The sequence below is a fragment of the Hemicordylus capensis genome, chromosome 2 (assembly GCF_027244095.1).
Source record: "Hemicordylus capensis ecotype Gifberg chromosome 2, rHemCap1.1.pri, whole genome shotgun sequence".
Taxonomy (NCBI): domain Eukaryota; kingdom Metazoa; phylum Chordata; class Lepidosauria; order Squamata; family Cordylidae; genus Hemicordylus; species Hemicordylus capensis.
Window position 1 is genome coordinate 56,440,483 of NC_069658.1, and position 20,982 is coordinate 56,461,464.

The 20,982-nt window shown below is 43.0% G+C and overlaps 1 long non-coding RNA gene across 1 annotated transcript; it reads left to right on the forward strand.

Moving 5' to 3' along the window:
• Positions 1-11,659: 11,659 nt before the first annotated feature.
• Positions 11,660-20,549, forward strand: LOC128343317 (uncharacterized). The gene is made up of 3 exons (XR_008315470.1): positions 11,660-11,709; positions 13,875-13,913; positions 20,490-20,549. It is a non-coding gene; the product is annotated as an uncharacterized LOC128343317 (long non-coding RNA).
• The last annotated feature ends 433 nt before the right edge of the window (positions 20,550-20,982 follow it).

A 20,982-nucleotide genomic window follows, 5' to 3' on the forward strand; every position in this document is an offset into this window, starting at 1 on the left:
GGTTCCCTTTTTCTGTGTGCTTCTAATCGGCAGTGTTTTTCAGCACAGGGTTGCAAAATGCATTGCAAAACATGTGTCTGCATTCTATGAGTACATCTTGTTCCAGCCATATGAAACTTGAAATACCCCATCGTTACCCATGGGCAGCTCCCAGGAACACAAAAGCTTGTTGTGTGGCATGGCATGGTAGATGCTACCTACCACCCAACCCATAATAAAATTGGGCGAGCGGCCAATTTTAAACAAATTTTTACCTTTCCCAAAAAACGCCAAAGGATCTATAGGGGTTTGGGGGAAAGGTTAAAACTTTGTTTAAAATTGCCTGCTTGCCCTCTCCACTTTTTTGTGGGTTTGTTGATCGTTAGTAGGAATGTGCAAGCAGGTTTGGAAATGAGCCTGTCTGACATCAAACCAGTCCAGTTCAATGGCTCAATATGGGACTGAACCACCACCCATCCCAGTTCAATATCGAGTAGAATCCTCCAGCCTGTTTGGGGGGTTCTAATGTTTTGGTTTTTTAAAATCAGAAATAGAACTCACCGCTGCTGCTCTGGGGGCTTCTCTGAAGCCACAGGCAGGGTTCCCTCTCCTACCGCCAGCCTCCATTATATTCCAGATTGCCAAATTCAGGCAGTCTTCGGCCCATTCCAGGCCTTAACTCCATGGCGGTGGCCATATTGAAGGCTACCATGCATGCCCAATGGGCCTCTGCATGGCTAGATGACCAATGGAAAATTGTGCTAGATGCTGATGTTTCCTTGCAAAAATATTAAAACACCTGTTGTCAGAAAAGTACATAAAACATGTATATCTCTTAGCGTGGATTGAGTTGCACCCTTCCTCCAGGGTTTAATACAATGCTGCTGCCCAGCTGTATTTCAGACTCTACTATGGAAATGTAACTATTTGTATAACACTTGAGATAGACTGTAACTAGAATCACGTCAAGAAAAATATATCTTTATGTGTGTGTTTTCTGACAACAGCTGTTTTTATCTCCTTTTGTTGTGACTAACTTTACAGATGTTTGATCTTATTTTGTTTGGATGTTCCTACTTCCTTGTGAAACTGCTTAGGGAGTTAAAGGTAAGTTCTGGGGTCAAATACAGGATTTTTCTTTTCTTGCCAGAAGCTGAGCAACTCTGAAGTGAGACTCACTTGAGAAAATGCTGGTCTTGTATTCCAACACACATTTTGCAAGATACCCTCAAAACATGAGAAATTTCACATCATTTCCAGTTAGTATATATTTTTTCCTCTTCACAGTCCTCACACTACTAATGAGTTGGAACAGTTGAATTTAAAGCAGCATATGGCTGAATACACAGTAATGTTTGGAGCACATTGGATCCATTTTAAATAATTCCTGTAATTACATAAATGTTGGAAAAAACTTTTAATCTGAACTGGTTATCTCCTTAACTTTCCTGGGTGGGGACAGTCCCTGTGCAGAATCCCGGATTTCTATTATAGTCTGCTTCTGGATTTGTCTCTGGAAAATGAATGGGAATAAATTCCATTATTCATTTTCTGCATTTAGGTGCTCACAGAACTTGACTAATTTGAGTAGTGGACAGTTAAGACATATAAATTAAAATGTACATTCCAAAACTGCAATAGAAGGAAAGTTTCACTTGAGTTTCATATGCTTTCTTTTGCATAATCATCTAGCAAAAAAAATCTGCTTGCATGCAATCTTTAATTCATAAGCATACAGATATTTGCTGTATTATTAGTTTGACTCAAGTTTACCTTAAGCCAATTTAAATCTTCTCTGTTCACGTAAAGCAAATTCTCAGACTCCTATTCCTTTTCCACTGCAAATGAATATTTTGCTTGCATATCCCAAGATGATGATGATGATTATTATTTATTGAATTATCTAATCTTATATTCTTTTAAAAGTTTCACTTCGATCTTATCCTGAGTTTGCATTTAAGCCATCTAATCTAGTTATTGCAGAGATCATTTATACTAAGCAAAACACGTCCCCAATTTATACAAGCAATCTTTTTTAAAAAAGAAATAAATCTGTGGGGGTGTATGAGGAATCAGAATGTGTGTTTTTCCTAGGGAACCATATCTCCCCAGCTCTCTTTTTCTCCCAAACGGTATCTCAGCTGTTAGCTCAGATTTGTCACTTTAGAACTCCCTAGGCTTGCTTGAACTGGTTATGTTCAGAATTTGAATATATGCATTTCAGTAAACTGAAGCCAAAGCCATAGCAATTGTTTGCCCTTAGAGAGATTCTTTTAGTGTTTTGTAGATTCTGAGCTCATGTTTTGTCCCATTGCTTATTTTCCTGCAAATGTACAATGTATGTAGTTTCATTCAAGCACTGAACCAAGTCTGTATATAACCCTAGCATCTGCCTCATTACCTGTCAAGACACAAACTCGTAACAGAATATAGATGTTAAATTAATAATAAAAATGTATTTGTAGTTAAAATTAATAGACTTGGGTGTTCCATTCCCCAACAGCTTAGAAAACTCTCAGCCCATTTTATCTTTAATAACTTCTGTTTTAGTCACCAAATATCATGATCTGATTCTTTCATTTTATGTATGTTGTTTACCTTATCTTTGCTGGAAGGAACCTCAATAATCGTCAAGACAGGATATTTCCAGAAAAGAAATACTTTTTTCATCAGAAACATACTATCCACTTCAGATCTTTAGGAATTAATAACATTTCCTTTTCTGTTTTGTTTTATTTAGATTTCTCAGAGCAAGTAACAAAAATAGCAAACACAACACAGTCAAATCAAGCAAGCATGGGTATTCCTATACAAGGTGCAGCAATTTGAGGGTTGTGGATATTTCGCCATTGTCAGTAGGGATGTGCATAAACCAGTTCAGTGCCTCCATAGGGAAGCACCAACTGGCTTGTGCACCTTCAGCCGAACTGGTTCAGTGGAGTGGGGAGCTTTCCCTTTAAAAGCAGGTAAGCAGGTCCTTACCTGCTCATGTGCTGCCCCACTGCTTTTCTGGGTGCAGCACTCACTCTACAAAAGGCCATGTGCGGCTGCAGTTCTGCTCCCTGAAGCCTATGAATGGTGTTGGCATGCACACAACCTCCGTGCATGCGTGGTGGCCGTTTGTGTGGTCAGCAACACCATGGTCACCACGCAAATGGTCACTGCACATGTGCAGCAGTCATGTGCATGCCAACGCCATGTGCAGGCTGCAGGAAGCAGCATTGCAGCTGTGTGCAGCTTTTTGTAGAGCGAGCACTCTGCCCGGAAAATCAGTGTTTGATTATGGCTGTCTTATAAAGTGAGAATGGGATGTTCCTGATATACTGGACCAAAACAAATAATATGAGGAGATTCTGTCATATTAGATGATGGAAACAAATGGAACCATTCAAGACTTTCCAGCATGCATAGTCTGGTCTTGAGAGAGGAACTGGATAAGACTTTGATTTGTCTTCAGCTTTGACTTCACAGAGGAGGCTGCTGAAAGTGATGGACAATCCTCTTTACCTGAAAGCACATCACTAACCGCTCTGATACCAGACAACCCAAGAATTAGAGGTGTGTGCGTGTGACAGACAACGCAAAAGACTTCAAGACTTTGTAACATTCTGAATCCACTCAATTCTGGTTGTTGGAAGTAAAGGACTATGCACTGTCTCTTGTCTCAATGACACAGGAGGACAGACTAGTGAGTCAGAGGGCAAGAGAGTCAAGATATTGGTCATCTCTTCTCTACTACTCTGACACTATCCCTTTGATATATAGATTGCTAATCTCAGGAACTGCCTTCCTTCCTGCCACTTCCTCTTCCCCTTTTCTTCCCTCCCTTCTTCCTTGCAACATACAAGCTCCTCTCTCCCTGCACCATGTGTGCAGAGATGCAGAATCCATCTGCATCCAGCTAGATAGATAGATTAGAGATCCTAACTCCTCACTTTCCTATCTAGAATGGAGTTCTATAATAAATACTCCTTATATTGATTTGAAACTGTGAACTGGCTCCAAGTTATTTTACCCTCAGCATACACGCATGCCTAACCAAATTCCACTGTGTTGTGCCTCTGTGCACTCTGCTATAATGAAAAAGGGTTTCTCTTACCAGAGAGAATTCCCAACAGGTTATGGGAGCCCAGTATTTTGAGCTGCGTGTACTGCAACTAAAGAGTTAAGTCTTTTCCAGTGATATCTAGCCGTGGACACTTTGAATTACTAATGTACAGCAGCTGCCCTTTTATGGAGCTCAGTGAGGGTGGCTACTTATCTAGAGGGAAAGCTCAGGCTGACTATCCTGAACCCAGACAATTACTTGGAATGGAAAACTCGACTGAAGCTTGCATTACGAGCTGAAGGACTACTGAAAGTCACGGAAGAAGATGTCCCCGCAGATGGAAGCACAGCTACTGAGAACTGCTAAAGAGGCGTGGCAACTCAAAGATGCAAAGGTTCCAGCTGCTTCTGTGAGTAAAAATGACCTTTCTACCATATGTGATCTTGAGAGCTCAAAGGAAATGCTAAGCAAGCTAGATTCCTTGCATATGAAAAAGGGGTGGGAATACATCTTTAACTTGAGAAAGAAAATGCAGAATCTCCAGTATAAAGATGGAGGCTGTTTTGCTGAGCATGTGGGATTGCTGCAAGATTTTTTTTTAAAAAATTAAAGCTGCAAAGGAGGAATTTACAGAGAATCAGAAGCTGGAAACTCTGTTCCTAAGCATGCTCCCCAGCTATAGTAATAGAATCGGCCGATTGGAAACCCACACTGCTCTAACCTCTGAGAGAGCTATGGAAACTATCTCTGCTGAAGCAAGCAAAAGACAAGTTTTGAAATCTTGCTATGAAGGTGAATTGGCAAATAACTTTGCTCTTAAGGCAACAATAGGCCATTCCAGAGAAAACCCAAGGTGGGGAGGGAATGCTGCCAGAGGAAACCGCATAGGCCCCCCATATTTGCATACAAAGAGGTCTGGCTATGTTGCCAAGGGAGAGAGAGGTCACATGACTGCCAGCAGGGAGACTGCTCCTGGAATGAGGCCAACTGGGACTAATGCCTATACAGTGGTCCCTCGACTTACGAAGTTAATCCGTTCCGAACGCACGTTCATAGGTCGAAATTTTCGTAAGTCGAAAAGCGCACCCACGGAGGTCTGGAAACATTTGTAAGTCGAGGAAACCGCATCTAAACCGGCAACGACTTGCGGTCATTTTTGTCGTTCGTAAGTCGAAAACTTCGGATGTCGAGTAGTTTGTAAGTCGAGGGACCACTGTAGATGTTTTCTGTGTAATCAATTTGGCCACAAGGTGGTGAACTGTCTCAAGAATCAGACAAAGAAAGCTGACTGACTTTACAGAAAGAGATTCAAATAAGAATTTCAGTGTTTGCCTGATGCAAGGCAATGAAAAATTTATTCTGGACACTGGTTCCATGGTTCATATCTCAAATGGTTTAAATTTCTATACTGAACTGTCTGATATTTCTGAAGAGATTGTTCATTTGAGCAATAATACTACAATTAAAGCAAAGAAGCAAGGCAAAGGAATTTTGTATTGCAAGTCACCAGATGGATCCATTAATTTATTTCTAGTGAAGGATGTTTTGTATATCCCTGACTTCTCAAGCTCCTTGCTTTCAATATCCAAGCTAGAGAAACAAGGCTGTGAACTGTATATTAGAAATGGACAATGTGTTGTTACCCAGAATTGAGAAGTTTGCCTTGTAGGCTCTGAATGCAAAGACCTGTACAACGTGCAGGAGCAACCTGTGTCAAAGACAGACATAGAAAGACCAGCCTGGTTCAAACCTGAAGCATACCAGCCCAATGAAGTGAACCTTGCTCAGTCATGCTTGCATGAAAACTGCTTTCAACTATGGCATAGATGCCTAGGACACAGGAGCTATGAATCAATCCAGAACATGAAGGAAATGGCATTAGCTGATGGCATTGATTTTGTACCATGTGACATTGTGACTAACTGTGTTTGTTGTCTTGAGTCCAAAGCAGTTAACAAGCCATTTCCTAAGCAGAGTGAAAGGAAGACCCCTGGAGCTGATCCACAGCAATATATCTGGACCACTGCCAGCGACCATAGGTAATAACAAACATTTCCTAACATTCATCGGTGACTACTCATGATACACAGTTGTCTTTCTACTAAAGGAGAAATCACAAGCAACTCCAGGACTATGCGGCCATGGCAAGCAACAAATTTGAGCAGAAGCCAAAGTCCTACTCACAGACAGTGGAGGAGAATATATGTTCAGCGCCACACAGCAGTTCCTGAGAGAACATGGAATCATGCATCAAACCACGGTAGCTTCCAATGCATCACAGAATGAAGTGTCAGAGAACAGAACTCTACTGGACATGGTAAGATGCATGCTTGCTGATGCACACCTCCCAAAGAAACACTGGGGGAAAGGCATACATACAAAACAGAATGCACACAAAGGCTGTAGGAACAACACCATGTGAACTTTGGCATGGTCATAAGCCATCCATGATGCATTTGCGTTTCTTTGGAAGCACGGCTTACTCATACATCCCAAAGGAAAAAAGGACTAAGTTAGGGGCTAGGGCCACAAAAGGGATTTTTGTAGGCTACTCAGTGCAGTCCAAAGGCTACAGAATTCTGGATCCTGACACCAACAAGATAACCATAAGCAGATCTGTGTATTTTGATGAGAATGAAAGATCTACGTCTTCAGAGGGGGCCTACACCGAAGCAAGCAACCAGACCAAACACCCTCACGACTAGATTACTCTTCCTGATCTCAGCGGAATTGAGGAGGAGGAGATAGCACATCCAGATCCAACCACCCTCGACACAGAGACCACCAGCGATCCACCAGACGCACTGAGATAATGGAAGGGACCACAGAGGGTGAGGTGAGGCAATCAACACGCTCAAACAGAGGTGTTCCAGCCCAGAGACTGTCCTACCTCACAAGAATAGCGAAACAACCAGAACCCTCATCATGGGAGGAAATATCCCAGCTACCACAACCAGAAGACCAGAAGTGGAAACAAGCTGCAGTTGAAGAGCTTGAGGCTGTACAGAAAAACAAAACCTGGACTCTTACTAAGTTACCTCAAGGAAGGAAAGTTATAGGCTGCAAATGGGTTTTCAAACTCAAACATGATGCTGATGGTGAGATTCAGCGCTACAAAGCCAGATTAGTAGCAAAAGGATATTCACAGAAATATGGAGAGGACTACGATGAAACCTTTGCACCAGTAGTCAAACACACCACAGTAAGGACTCTGTTAAGTATTGCTGCTAGCAAAGGAATGCATGTTGAAAACCTAGACATGAAAACTGCATTCTTGCATGGCAAATTAGAAGAGGACATTTACATGCAACAACATTTACATGCAACAAAAAAGAAGGTTTCTTAGAGAAAGGCAAAGAGGACCTTGTATGCAAACTGCAAAAGAGCATTTATGGCTTAAAACAGGCTGCCAGAGCATGGAACACAAAATAAATGATATGCTGCTTCAAACAAACTTCAAAAGAAGTGAAGCTGATCCCTGCCTGTACATGAAATGCAGAGATGGCAAATGGACTTACATTTTGGCATAGTTGATGATTTGATTCTTGCCTATGAGAATCCAGAAGACAACAAAGAAATAATGCATCATCTGAACAGAGATGTGGAAGTCAAGTGACTTGGCAACATTGCACACTACTTGGACATTCAAGTACAAAGAGAGAAAAATGGAAGTTTCCTCATCAACCAAGAACAGAAAATTAAAGACCTGATAAACCTACTCAGACTGGAAGATGAGAATCCTACACCAGCTCCAATGGAAGTGAACTACATAAAGCAAGAAGATCAAACTGAGCCACTATCTGACAATCATAGATATCGTGAAGCAGGCCAGAATTAGTACAGCAGTTGGCTTACTTTGCAGAAAGACTGCATCACCAACAGTCAAGGACTGGAATGCGATTAAGAGACTTGTTAAATACCTAAAGGGGACTGCACACTTTAAGCTCAAGCTGCCAGCTAACAGTTAACCAAAACTAGAAGCATACGTAGATGCAGACTGGGGTGGAGACCTAACAGAAAGGAAATCCACCAGCGGTCACATAATTTTCTATGGAGATGGAGCCATAAGCTGGTCAAGCACCAAGCAAGACATAACAGCATCATCAACCACTGAAGCAGAATATGTATCAGCTGCACAGGGCTGTCATAAGATACAATGGCTGTGTCAACTACTGAAAGATCTAGGTATAGATGTACCACAGCCCATACCATTGTATGAAGACAACCAAAGCTGCATTCAACTCTCCAAACAGGAAGATGTAAAGAGATGTACCAAGCATATTGATGTGAAGTACCATGTAGTGAGAAATCTGCCAAAGGATGGACTAATCAAGCTGATCTACTGCCCAACAAATGAAATGCTTGCAGATCTACTCACTAAGCGACTACAAAAACCCTGCTTTGAAAAACTGAGAGAGAAAATGAATCTTGTGAACTGAGTCACGGGACATCGAGAGGGGGTACTGAAAGTGAAGGACTATGCGCTGTCTCTTGTCTCAGTGACATAGGAGGACAGACTAGTGAGTCAGAGGGCTAGAGGGTCAAGACATTGGTCATCCCTTCTCTACTGCTCTGATATATCCCTTTGATATGTAGATTGCTAATCTTAGGGACTTCTTTCCTTCCAGCTACTTTCTTCTTCCTCTTCCCTTCTCTTCCCTTCCTTCTACCATGCAACATGCAAGCTCCTCTCTCTCTGCACCATGTGTGCAGAGATGCAGAATCCATCTGCATCCAGCTCGCTAGATATACTAGAGATCCTATCTCTTCACTTTACTATCTAGAATGGAGTTCTATAATAAATACTCCTTATATTGATTTGAAACTATGAACTGGCTCCAAGTTACTTTACTCTCAGCATACACACATGCCTAACCAAATTCCGCTGTGTTGTGTTTCTGTGCAGTCTGCTATAATGAAAAAGGGTTTCTCTCACCAAAGAAAATTTCCAACTTTTATAAAGTGGAACATGTGTTGTATTCTATTCAGTAGCTTTTATGTTTTGTTGTTTGGAAGTTAGTCAAAGTGGGGATCCTTTAGAGAATGTGGGGGGTGAGGTCAGAAAGGAAAAGGAAGGGAAAGGAGAAGGAGAAAATTGAGTTGTTACTTGTGAGGGAAGCAGCTATAAAACACAGGTACTTAAAATACATCTTGTATTTACATACAATAACTAATTGTTGTTGATTAAGAATTGCCTGGGGTATGTTTTTACCCCAGAACTGAATGGGTTTACCCATGCTGAGTTACTTACCTCAAACCCATTCTCTCAGTTCAGTTTCTGGTTAAAGGACTTACTTTGCCATGTTTGACCATATTTTGTTGAGGTGGCCTATGTGTCATGTTACATTCTAGGTTTGTTCACAGCACAGCAGTTCTAGTATGCTTGCGGGGAAAGGGTCATTTATATCCAGGTTTTGCAAAAATTTCTATGAAATAACCTGTTCATAGGACACAACCATCTCACCCCTGCCCACATGAAAGGTCCATTCACACCTTTTATTTTTTTATCCTTAGTGACTAATGGATGGCAAATAATACATCCTGGATTAGCAGTGGGGCACTTGGTTTATATTTAATGATTTTATTTAGTTTTTATTGGTTTTGTATATTTCCACCATAGGAAACAATGGGGATTTTAAGTTGTCATATCCTAACCCCAACATGGATCCCCAGTTTTCATTTTAAAAACAAAAAACAAAACCTAAGCTCTAGCCCTTGTAGAAGTGGAGTTATGGAGCAAAATGTGCAGTCATTATTTTTCAAGTTTTTGGATTCTTTGGTGTATAAGAACTTTTCCTCATAATGAATCCCTATGGGGATTCATTGCACACCTTCATTTCTTCTGTCCATTTTTATTTATTATTTTATTTTATTTATTAAAACATTTTTATACTGCCCAAAACTTACGTCTCTGGGTGGTTTACAACAGAATAAAAACAAAGTAAAACATTCATTAAGACAAAAATGGGGGGGAGACACACACATTTTGACTGTCATTGGACAGTGCCAACTGTAAACTGCCATGTGCCAACTATGCCATCCCCCTGCAAGTCAGTGGGGTACTCATTTTATTTTTTAGGAATATTGTAGTGTTTATATCCTATCCCTGCTAACTTGGCAAACAGGCACCTTTTAACGTGGTGATTGTCTTTATTTACAAGGGGGAGAGTAACTGGCCCTATCCACCCTCAGCACAGTACCTCCAGTGACTGTTGCTGGTGTCTGTCTTATGTTTCTTTCTAGATTGTGAGCCCTTTGGGGACAGGGATCCATCTTATTTATTTATTATTTCTCTGTGAAAACTGCCCTGAGCCATTTTTGGAAGGGCGGTATAGAAACCGAATAATAACTTTTCCTCATAATGAATCCCTATGAGGATTCATTATATATCTTCATTTCTTCTGCTCATTTTGACTGTCAACTGCCATGTGTCAAGTAAACCTCCCCACCCCCACCCCACACAGTCACATACACACTGGGGTACTCAGTTTATTTTTTAGGTATTTTTGAAATGTTTAGATTCTCTGGTGTCTTCATCTGGTGTCTTCATTACACACCTTCATTTCTTCTGTTCATTTTGACCCCACTGCTTTGTTGGTGGGAGTGGGGAATTAGTGGCATCCCATGTGCTAACTACCCCCCTCCCAACCTATAAGCCACCGGGTACTCAGTTTATATTTTAGGAATTTTTGAAGTGTTTAGACTCTTTGGTGTGTAATGAATCCTCATAGGGATTTATTATGAGGGGAAAAAATTCTAGAACATAAACTGAAATTCTAGAACATAAACTGCCTTGCGGGTGGGAGGGGGGTGTAGTTGGCACATGGCAGTTGACATTGTTCAAAGACAGTCGAAATGAACAGAAGAAATGAAGGTGTGTAATGAATCCTCATTGGAATTCATTGAGGAAAGGTTATTATACACCTAATAATCCATACACTTGAAAAATCATGACCACACATTTTGCTCCATGATTCCACTTCTACAAGTACTAGAGCTTAGCTTTTAAAAATAAAATAAAAATTGAAAGCTGGGAATCTGGAGAAAATGAGGAATCCAAATCTTGAACTGATTTGAATCAAATCTGGCACAATTCAATTTGGACCTGAATCTAGCCAGTGGACCACAGGGGCGGTTTCTGTCTCTAAATCACCCGAATCAGCTAGATTCAGGTACAAATCAATTTGTACCCAAAATGATTCACACATCCCTACAAACAGTCACTTTTTTTCCAGTTAGTATTACAGTAAAATACTGTAGTATTACAGTTCTAGTCCCGATGACTTTTATTTAAATTTTCTATTAGCAAACCCCAATAAGGAGATTATTTGCAGAATGGCTAAGTTTTGTTATATTGTTTGTAAAATTCGTTCTATGTAACTACTCTTTTACTGGTCAATGACTTGAATAAAAAAATTATCTATCTTCTAGTGAAATTAAAACAAGAAGTTAGACAGGGCCTAACTTGTCCGTTTAATTTCAATGGGACTACTTTGAGTAATTTTCCTCATGTCAGTCATTGTTTTCTGATTAGACGTGTGGGTGGAAGACAAAGCTACACCATGATACCAACATTGTGATGTTACGGGATATAAGGTTACTCCACAGTGACAATCATGTTTATCATTTCATGAAGGTGAACAAACATCAAAGGTCATCATCCTAAAGGAGACAATACTAAGGTAAGAGAATTCCAGAAATTGCCAGTGAATCTCAGAAAGTGATGCCGCATGCCTGTATGCCACTCTGTGCCTGAAGCAGAGCTTTAAGGTGTGAGGACATTGGGATATCTCCCAGCCTCTGCCTGCATGCCCAAAGCTCTCGGTTTAAGCCCTGGCAAAATATACTGTAGTCTCTAAGATGTGTAGCCATGTTGTCCCCATGCCATTTAGGGGTTTAGTCATAACCTTCTAGTTTGCTTACTATAGGATTTTGGGAATGATTCATTCTTTGCCCTCAAACTGAATTATCTTTTGAAGGCTCATTTTTTGGCTTATTCCATCCTGGCAAAGTCAAGTCTGATACATGGTTGAGTGAAATCTCAAGACATCTAAAGTTGTTGGTGAAAGCAGTCACTAAGCAGGCAGAAAATGCACACAACTCTAGGTCAGGTACCAAAGTTTGAGTACACTGCGGAGAACCTAAGTGGTCAGTGACAGGTACTTCAATGGGACAAACAGATCCCAGGATGAAGGCAACTTGTTCTGACAAGTGTCTAACTTCATCTGAGCCCTTAGAAAAGGCCAGATTCACCTAATCTGGCTACCTTTCTTAACACCCTTCCTGAAAATTGGGGAGTCTAGAAGCACAGAAGAAACCTTGGAGCCTGTTACCTTTTAGTTAGTTCTTGCTGGGAGCAATGCCTGCAATAACAAGTGGACACTGGGGATTCTGAGCCTCAGTTGTAAGAATAATGGATCCTCTGGGGATCCATATTGGAGATGGATGTGGCTTAGGGGCCTCTGGTTGTGCCTATTGCATCTGGGCTCAGTGCCAAGTCCAGGACTTCTGCAGCTTGCAGCCTTGGCTCTCCCTAACTCACTGGCCCCATTCGCATGTAATTGGAAACTGGAGTTGAAGGGGCCTGAGGTTGAATTTCTTGTACATCCGAATGTGTGTAATTGCAGTTCAGACACAAAAGCAACCCAAGGTTTCCCTTCTCAAACTCCAGTTTGAACCTTTGATTTGTAGTGAGTTTTTCCGCTCCTACCTGAGATTTCCTTTGGGGTTCATTATGTCCAAATGCTGCATATGTCTCCTGTGTGTCAGTGTCCTGCTCACTAATCATGAATGGAGTCATGATTGGATTGATTCAAGGATTCTTGTGATTAGGTGGCTGACTGTACCACCTCAGTTTCTATCGTTGATATCCAATTCTTCACATTAGAAATGTCCTAACTCACTATGAAGTAGTGTTTTCTATGAAGATATTGGCTGACATCCAGAATAATGTTGCTCGCACTGAAAAACATTCCCTATATGAAACGAGAGAGCAATATTTATTCGTCTCCCCTTCCCTTTCTACAGGGATACAGATCTCCCCATAGCATCTGAGGAGTTCCCCTCCACATTTTACTGAACTCCAAAAGTTCAGTAAAGTTTCAGTTTTCTCCTGCCAAAAGTGTCTTTCCTTCCCACAAACCCCTTCCTATCCAGAGAGAGAGAGCGGGAGGTGTGAGCAATTACTCATCAAGTTTTCCTTCTGTCTGCACTCCTGCCTCTGGAGGCCACTATGCCTCCAGAATATATGTCTTTGAGGTTTGTCCTAAGGGACATACTGAGCCCTTTCTCATGATCCATGAAAAGGGCTTGTAGGGGCAAGGGGAGAAAGCCACAAAAAGCTTACCATCTACACAGATGATCTTCTCCTTGTTGCTGGGCAGACGGATCACCGGCCCAGACTGCTTGCTTGCTTCTGCCACCAGCAGGGAGGTTAGAGGGCCCGGAGCTTCCATAATGCACAGTGCAAGTACACAGTACATCATGGAGAGTATTTTGACACCTGCCAGGAAGCTGCTAGTGTGTGGGTGCCATGCAGAGCTGACACACAATCATTTAGCCTGGGCTAATGATGCATTTGTGTCCTTAAGCCAGGCTAACTGCTGGGACTCCCTTGTGGGTTTGCCACCATGCTGCTGCCGGGAGCTAAACGGCTCCTGGCAGTTCTCATGCTCAGGGAAAATCAGGCTAGGCTTCTCTAGCCTGGTTTTGTCTGTGCATGAGAATGGCCTCATTTTCTAGAGGCACAGTGGACTGCACAGAGTGGGGGAGATCAGCAAAAATTGACACTCCCCCATTGCAAGCACAGAACATGTTTTGATGTGTGCAACTTTGTTCTTCTTTTCAGCCATCATGAACTGTAAAAACCATTCAAGATCATCTACAGGTAAAAAAGGCCTTAGGTTTGATCACTTTGTTCATTTATCGAGGATAACTAGATAAATAGTTGTAAACTGCCCAGAGACATAAGTTTGGGGTGGTATAAAAACTTGCTAAATAACTGCTACTCTTTGCACAAACTAATTCTAATCCCCATTTTGTCCACAAGCCTGACTTGAAATGTTGTAACAATAATCCCTCTTACAGTTCTTTAACCTCCCTCCAACTGATTGTAATAGGTTGATTAAAGTTTGTTAGGGAATAAATTTCCCTTAGACATCCCTGAGTATGTAGTGCTGAATGTAGGGCATGTGGGAGCTGTATTCATGGTTTCCTATTCAGCCATGTTTTTACAGCTTAGCTCCTATGGTTTTCAAAATAGGAAGGCTGCATTATCTGCTTCTTATAGAGATGATATCAAAAAGAGCAAGTATATCTCTGATGTTAGTAGAATGTTAAGTACACAATGGAGAAAGAATTGTCTATTAATGGCTTATCCACCCTAACACAAGATAGCAGTAGCAACCAACATCATTATATTTTCAGGATGGAATACATTTTACAATTTAATAGTACATCTGCCTAGATTTCTAACATGGAATTTCATGCATGGATGGATTCTTTTTTTCCTCCAAATTGGCATGTGCAGTACATGTCTTTCAGAAGCAAGCATAATTGTCACCAGCATTTTGAGATTGTCGCTTTTCAGCGCCTATTCTGGTTTGCTAATGAAAAGATTAGACTTTATTGTCTTGCAATCAGATAAGCCATGTACAAAACTAATGTCAAGGATCTGACTCAGTGACTGAGAAAATCAGGAGCAGTGCAGACAAAGTGTGTAAACCACGATAGATGAGAACTGGGAGTGAGAATATCCCCTTAGCAGATGGAAGCTGTACTAACCAATATAAAGACAGCTACTGCTGCTACAGAACTCCCTTTATAATAATTGGCGCGTACAAATTTTGTTGTTTGTTTCTTATATGTCAAACTAGGCTTGCACAAAGATGGGAGCTATTTAAAATATATAGCACAATTTAACTTAGCAAGCCCTGGCTAAAAAATTAACTCTGACCAAGCACACCAGTTACATCAAATGTGCTTTTAAAAAAAACTGCTAAACTGTTAAATAAAAAAAGTAATTATGATTAAAAGCGGAGGGAAATTGCCCTGTTGACTTGGAGGTAAAAGCAGTGGGAAGGTCATATGTTGGGTTGAATTTAGTACTGCCCATTTACAGAGAATAAGGAACAGACACAAGGCTTGAGTTTACATCACCTTTCCATTTTTGTGTGTAAGAGGAGGAGGAGATTCACAGCAAACCAGAAGACACGAGAACTGGTATCATAAACAACACATCCCCCTTTCCATGCAACAGTGGAAGAGAGTGGGAACTTCCATTGGTGGTTTGTTAATAACAAACTGCAGTACCATGTGATATCTGAATATGGGAAACTGCACTGATTCGAGAGATGGAGACGACTATCAAGACCAGTGTCAAACTCCCAATTACACCACTTACAAACTAGCAATGGAAACTCCTAGTTTCCTCTTATCACACATTTAAATAGGATGGGGTGTCCATGAGGCTTATGTCTGCTGGTTTCCTGTGAAGTCTCACAGTTCCTGGGAAGACCATAATGTCCACTCGGGTTATATTTCAGGCTCAAACTATAGATTATGTTTATCAAATGTAGTTTTGTCCTGAGATGGTTTCTTTCTTCACTAGCTACTTAAGTTGTAAACTCCATTGGAAGACAGACATGGCATGGAGGGACATCTTAACACTCATCTGGTGTTTTAAAACCATAACTGTGTTATGGGATAATTTTGTACCCCATAGGTTACTATGGGAATGGGAAGGTGTCTCATAATGAGCTAGACCATTAGTCCATCTAGCTTAGTACCATCTACTTTGATTGGCAAAGTTTCAGGCAGGGGGGAAGGAGACTCTTCAGTTCCTAACTACAGATACAAAGGATTGAACCTGGGGACATCTGAGTTATGGGCTCTCCTTCCATAGTCCATGATTCAATAGATTTTCCACTCACTTGCACAATCAGAAACCTCCCTGGATTCAGACCAAAAACCAATGACAACTCCACATTGATTACGCACAGAAAGCGTTGAAAAACAGTCTACCCATGCTAGCCCCAAGGCCAGTAAACAGCACCACCACCTTGGCCACTCTCCCTCCCACCTTGGTGCCAAAGCTAGCAAGCCGCATTCCCACATATACACACATTACAGCACAGGTGATCGCAAGCAGCAGCTCCCCTCTTGGCACCAATGCTCACAAAGCTCATCAGTCTTGAAACTCACCAATGCAGAGCAGGTAAAGTAAAGGAGAATCAAATTCTTGCTATTGATATTGATAATTCTGCTGTTCCTTCTGAATTCTACAGACTTTCACAAAAGGGAGAAAAGAAACTTATCGTTATTTGCAGAGGGTGGGTGGTGAAAACCAGGACCAAAGCGAGCAACCTGAACGCAGCTCAGCTGCTGAACAGAGCCCTTTGGCTGCCAGGCCTGCTCTCCCCAGCCTAGGAAGCAGCTGGCAAGAGGTGGGGTCCTTCTGGATTCAGACAAGTGACATGAGGGGATGGTAGGCAGCTGCAGGCTGGCTGTGGATCCACATGCAGAGCCACCTGTCAGCCGAGTAGGCATGCCAGGGCAACAGGCAAGAACCTCTGTGCATGCTTAGCCCTTGGCTCCACCACAAACAACTAAGGAGCTGTCAACCTCAGGGTGCCGGAAAAGTGGGAGAAGGACCCTCCGGTGCAGCCCCACAGCTGCCTCCCCCTGCAAGGCCACAGCCAAGACAAGGTTCAAGCATGACACACCACCCCAGACCAGGAGCCTTGCTTCCAAGGCTCTCCGGGGACTTGCCCAGAAACACATCACCCCCGGTTCCCCCCTCAAAACAAGCCTGCAGTTCAAGGGGATCCAGCACAGCCAAATGCATGCCTGGGCTGCCAGGGAAAAGGGGAATATAGGGGAGACAGAAGGAGATAGCCATGCACAGGGCACTGCTCCCCAAGAACAGGGGGAGGGATTCCCCCTTCCAATCTTCCACAACTCCCACCCAGTCTTTCACAACTAACTAGGCTTGCCTGTGCTCCTCTGTCTACATGCCACTGAGCAGGAAGTTGCCAAGTAGCAGACAGGGCTGAACCCCACCTTTCATTGCCTTGTTTTTAGAGCAGTAGTTATTGACTCTCCCCACACCCTCACAAGTTTGAAAACCCTGAAACCAAAAGCTTTCAAGTCCGCACAGAGCTCGCATAGCAATGCCCACAGCCACTAGTTTGAAACCCCCCAATGTTTGCTGTTCTCAAAAAGGTTTGCAAAGATGATGTCTTTATGCTTTGAATAAATTTTCTTTGTTCTTAACACTGGTGTTCACTTTTCCCATTAAACCCCTCAGAACCATTGCCACTGGTCAAAGGGGAAAGGGGGTCCTGTCCATGCTGGGAGGGAGGCAGCAGTCAAATAAGGGGGGTCTGCAAGCCCCTGGCAGCATGAAAGCTCTTTAAGGGTGCCCATGAACGTATCCAATAAGGAGCATGGATCCGCCAACAATTTATTGAAAGGTTTCAAGGGGAAAACAGGAAAGGGAGGCAGGCTTGGCCCTTCTACCTGAAAAGGTCAACAAGGCTCCTCTAACAAGGAGGGAATCCAAGGTCCATGGAACATTGTGTGTGGGGAAAAGAAAGAGAAAGGGCCCACTCACTGCCAGGAACAAGAGGGAACCCACCACCAGGAACAATCCTCCAACAATCTAGGAGGGTTTCCTGGAAGAGGGTTTCCTGTTCTGGACAAGGTTACACCCTTCAGAAACAGGGGCACACCTAGGTGATTTGGGTGCCTGGACCTCCCAGGCACAAGCACACAGACACACCCTTTGTGAGGCACCCCAAAACTTACTTTTGGGGGGGTGCATTGAAGCTCCATTTCCGCCCTTTTATTACAGCCGCCAATGTCACGGGCTTGCACCTCAAAGTTGTCAGAAGTTGCGGGCCCAAGCGGATGGGCCCAGCGTTGCTCAGGCTGCTGCTGCCATTGGGGGAGAGGGGATAGAGGAGAGCAGAGGAGGACTGCTCCACTCACCCCCAGGCAGTCATCCTTAGGCCACATGGCAGCTGTAATTAAAAATAATAATACTGAGGTTTGGCAGGGCGGGTGCGGGGTGGCTGCTGGAGGCCCCACCCATTTGGAGCCCCCCAGACATTGGAGGCCATGGACTGGGGCCCCAAGATCCGGGGTTTAGAGCACCTCTGCCCAGAAAGTCCAGGTTTCTAGCTTGGGAATACTCTTGGACCCAGGACTCACCCTGGTGCCTCAGGTTGAGGCTGTGGCCAGGAGAGGGTTTTTTGACCAGCTGTGACTGATTCAACAACCCAACTCATTTCTTGAGTAGAATGACCTGAAAACAGGTGGTAACCCTCAGGTTGGACTACTGAAATGTACTGTATGTAAGGCTGTCTTTGTATGTAGTTCAGAAACTTCAGTTAGTTCAAAATGCAGCAGTCAGATTGGTCAATGGGTATCCCGGACAGACCACATTATGCCTGTTCTCAGACAGTTGCATTGGCTGTCTATATGTTCATCTACTGTATATGTTTCTGGACAAAGTACAAAGTGCTGGTTACTACCTTTAAAACCCTGAATGGCTTAGGCCCGGATTTCTTGACAGAACAGATTTGTGGAGTGCTCGCTCCACAAACCCGGGCTTTGGGGAGGGCTAAAAAAGCTCGCTAACCACTTGTAAGCCACTGGGCTCACCTGCAAGCCCGGTGGTTTACACGATCAGCCAAAATCGGGCTAGGCTCTTCTAGCCCGATTTTGGCTGATCGTGAGAAAAGCCCCATGCTGTTCTCCTTCAGCAGGACCTGTTCTTCTATGTGCTTAACAATTTCATCCTCGAGAATGCTTTCCATCAATAAACAGATGCAGGTGGTGAGAGCAGCCTTTGCAAGGCACGCCTAGAAGCATCTCCCTCCAGTCCACCACCAAGGCAGGCAGTTGTGTGGGGTTTGAAGGGCATGCCAGCCTTTAAACTGCTGATGGTAGCATGGGGTCACTGCCCATATCTGTGGCAGTGGCAGTTTCAGAAATTGCAATCACCTGTCCCCACCTTGCTAATGAAAGGGCGGCCAGTGTATTAATGCCTGACAAGCAGTTTAGGGATTTTGCAAGTGATGGGGGTTGATGAGTGGTTTGGGGTGTTGGATGGGGCAGGGAATGACATGGGATCCTCCCAGCAGGGAGGGTAGTGGGCAGTTGGGGGGGGGTGGAAGGGTCTGGGAAGGAGATGGGATCCTCTACCACACATCAAGACTTGCCATGTACAGCACAGATTGTGCTGGGGGTAGATAGTGTGTGGAGGGCTTGCTTCTGCTCAGTCTGGATGTGTGTGGGGCCATGGGACCCCAGATGCTGAGATCAGTGGGTGCAGAGGGAGGGGAAACCAAGTTGCTTTACAACCATGGAGGGGTGATGACAAGTGGTCCTACCCCAGCCCCCCCCATCCCTACACTGCTTGCATGCAGCAGAATGCACAGAGCTTTAAATAAAACAGCAGCCCCAACCGTGTCCACCCCAGTTCCCCCACTCACATGAGGATGTGCCGCTCTGCTATCAAGTATTTGGCCCATGATCCAATGTTCTGCTGTGGTTTTATTGAGACAACATCGCTGTGAGTACAGTGAGAAAGGGGATAAGCTGTCATCAGTCCAAGGAAGCCAAGTGTGCTCAACACCCCCCCCCTTTAGAATCGCTGCTAATGGTGGCTGCCTGTACGCCGTGCTGATGTCGTGCCCTCAATATGGTGATGTGAGTGGCACGCAGTTGCCTGGAATCTGTCTCGGCAGCCAAGGAGCAGGTAGGGGCTCCCCTCTCCTGAAACTGGAGGTTGGCAGACCGCACTTTGGATGAATGACTGTGGTGCAATTTACAATTCAAAAACTGAAACTGCAGGTTCGCCAATCTCCAGTTTTGTGTTACGTCTGAATTTGACCTGTGTGATGTCTGAATTGTCCTAGTAAGTGCAGGCTGTCTACAGGTACCAATTAAGAGGTATAGGCTGGAGGCAGGGGCAGTGGTTGTCTTTCCACTCCTATTCCTTTATGCATTGATTGGACCTGCATTTGGAAAGAGTGAATACAGCTAAGAAATACTCCTTTTAAAATAACTGTATTTTCCCCATAAGCAACAAAGACTCATTTTATAATTCTGCACACCTTTCTGGCACCTTTTGTCTATTTCCCTTGTTTTAAACTTGTTGGACTCTAATTCAGAATGGGTTCCTTTTTGCAACCAACTTGCATGATGACAGCACAGCAGGGCCTTAATGGCCATTGAGCCAGGAACCTCTGCTGGATAATGCAGTTTTAATGATTTTTAATGCATTGTGTGTATATTAATTGACTCATGTACTGCAAGCAGCTTTGTGAAGGTGGCAACTTTCACCTTCAAAGAGGCCCATTGACTTCAATGAATTTAGATCTTCGAGGATCAGCTTATAACATCATTATTGTATTACCACCACAAAAATGTATACTGTTGCTCTGAATCGTTTTAGCTCCAAAGTTCAAGAATTAGGGGAGACAGGAAGTTGTAGCTACAACCATTTTCATTGTGGGAGGAATGGACAGAGCATAGGATTAAATTTATGGAACATGATATGCATCTGGAGTATAGCACACCTCTGAGGTGAGTTGCACATGATGTGTCACCCACTTACATGCACTTCCTTTATTTGTTGTTGTTTTTTTAACCTAAGAATGAAAGTAGCAGTTTTATTAAAGCTGAAAATATTGTTCTTTCAGTTGGATATGCCTTTTCTAGCTCCACCAACCTACATTACACAGAAGATACAGTACTATGTCTGCCTGGAGTGTCAAATTGTTTTTAAGAAAGTAAGCGTATTTTCAGATGTCAATATAAAGAGGCTTTGGGAAAATGTTTTGGCTACTGCAGTTCTTGTTTCTGCTTGTACTTTTATTGCCTCCAAAAATATCCCAGACAGAGTAAACTCAATAAAAATCCCTTTACTTTCAGAGACAACCATTCTC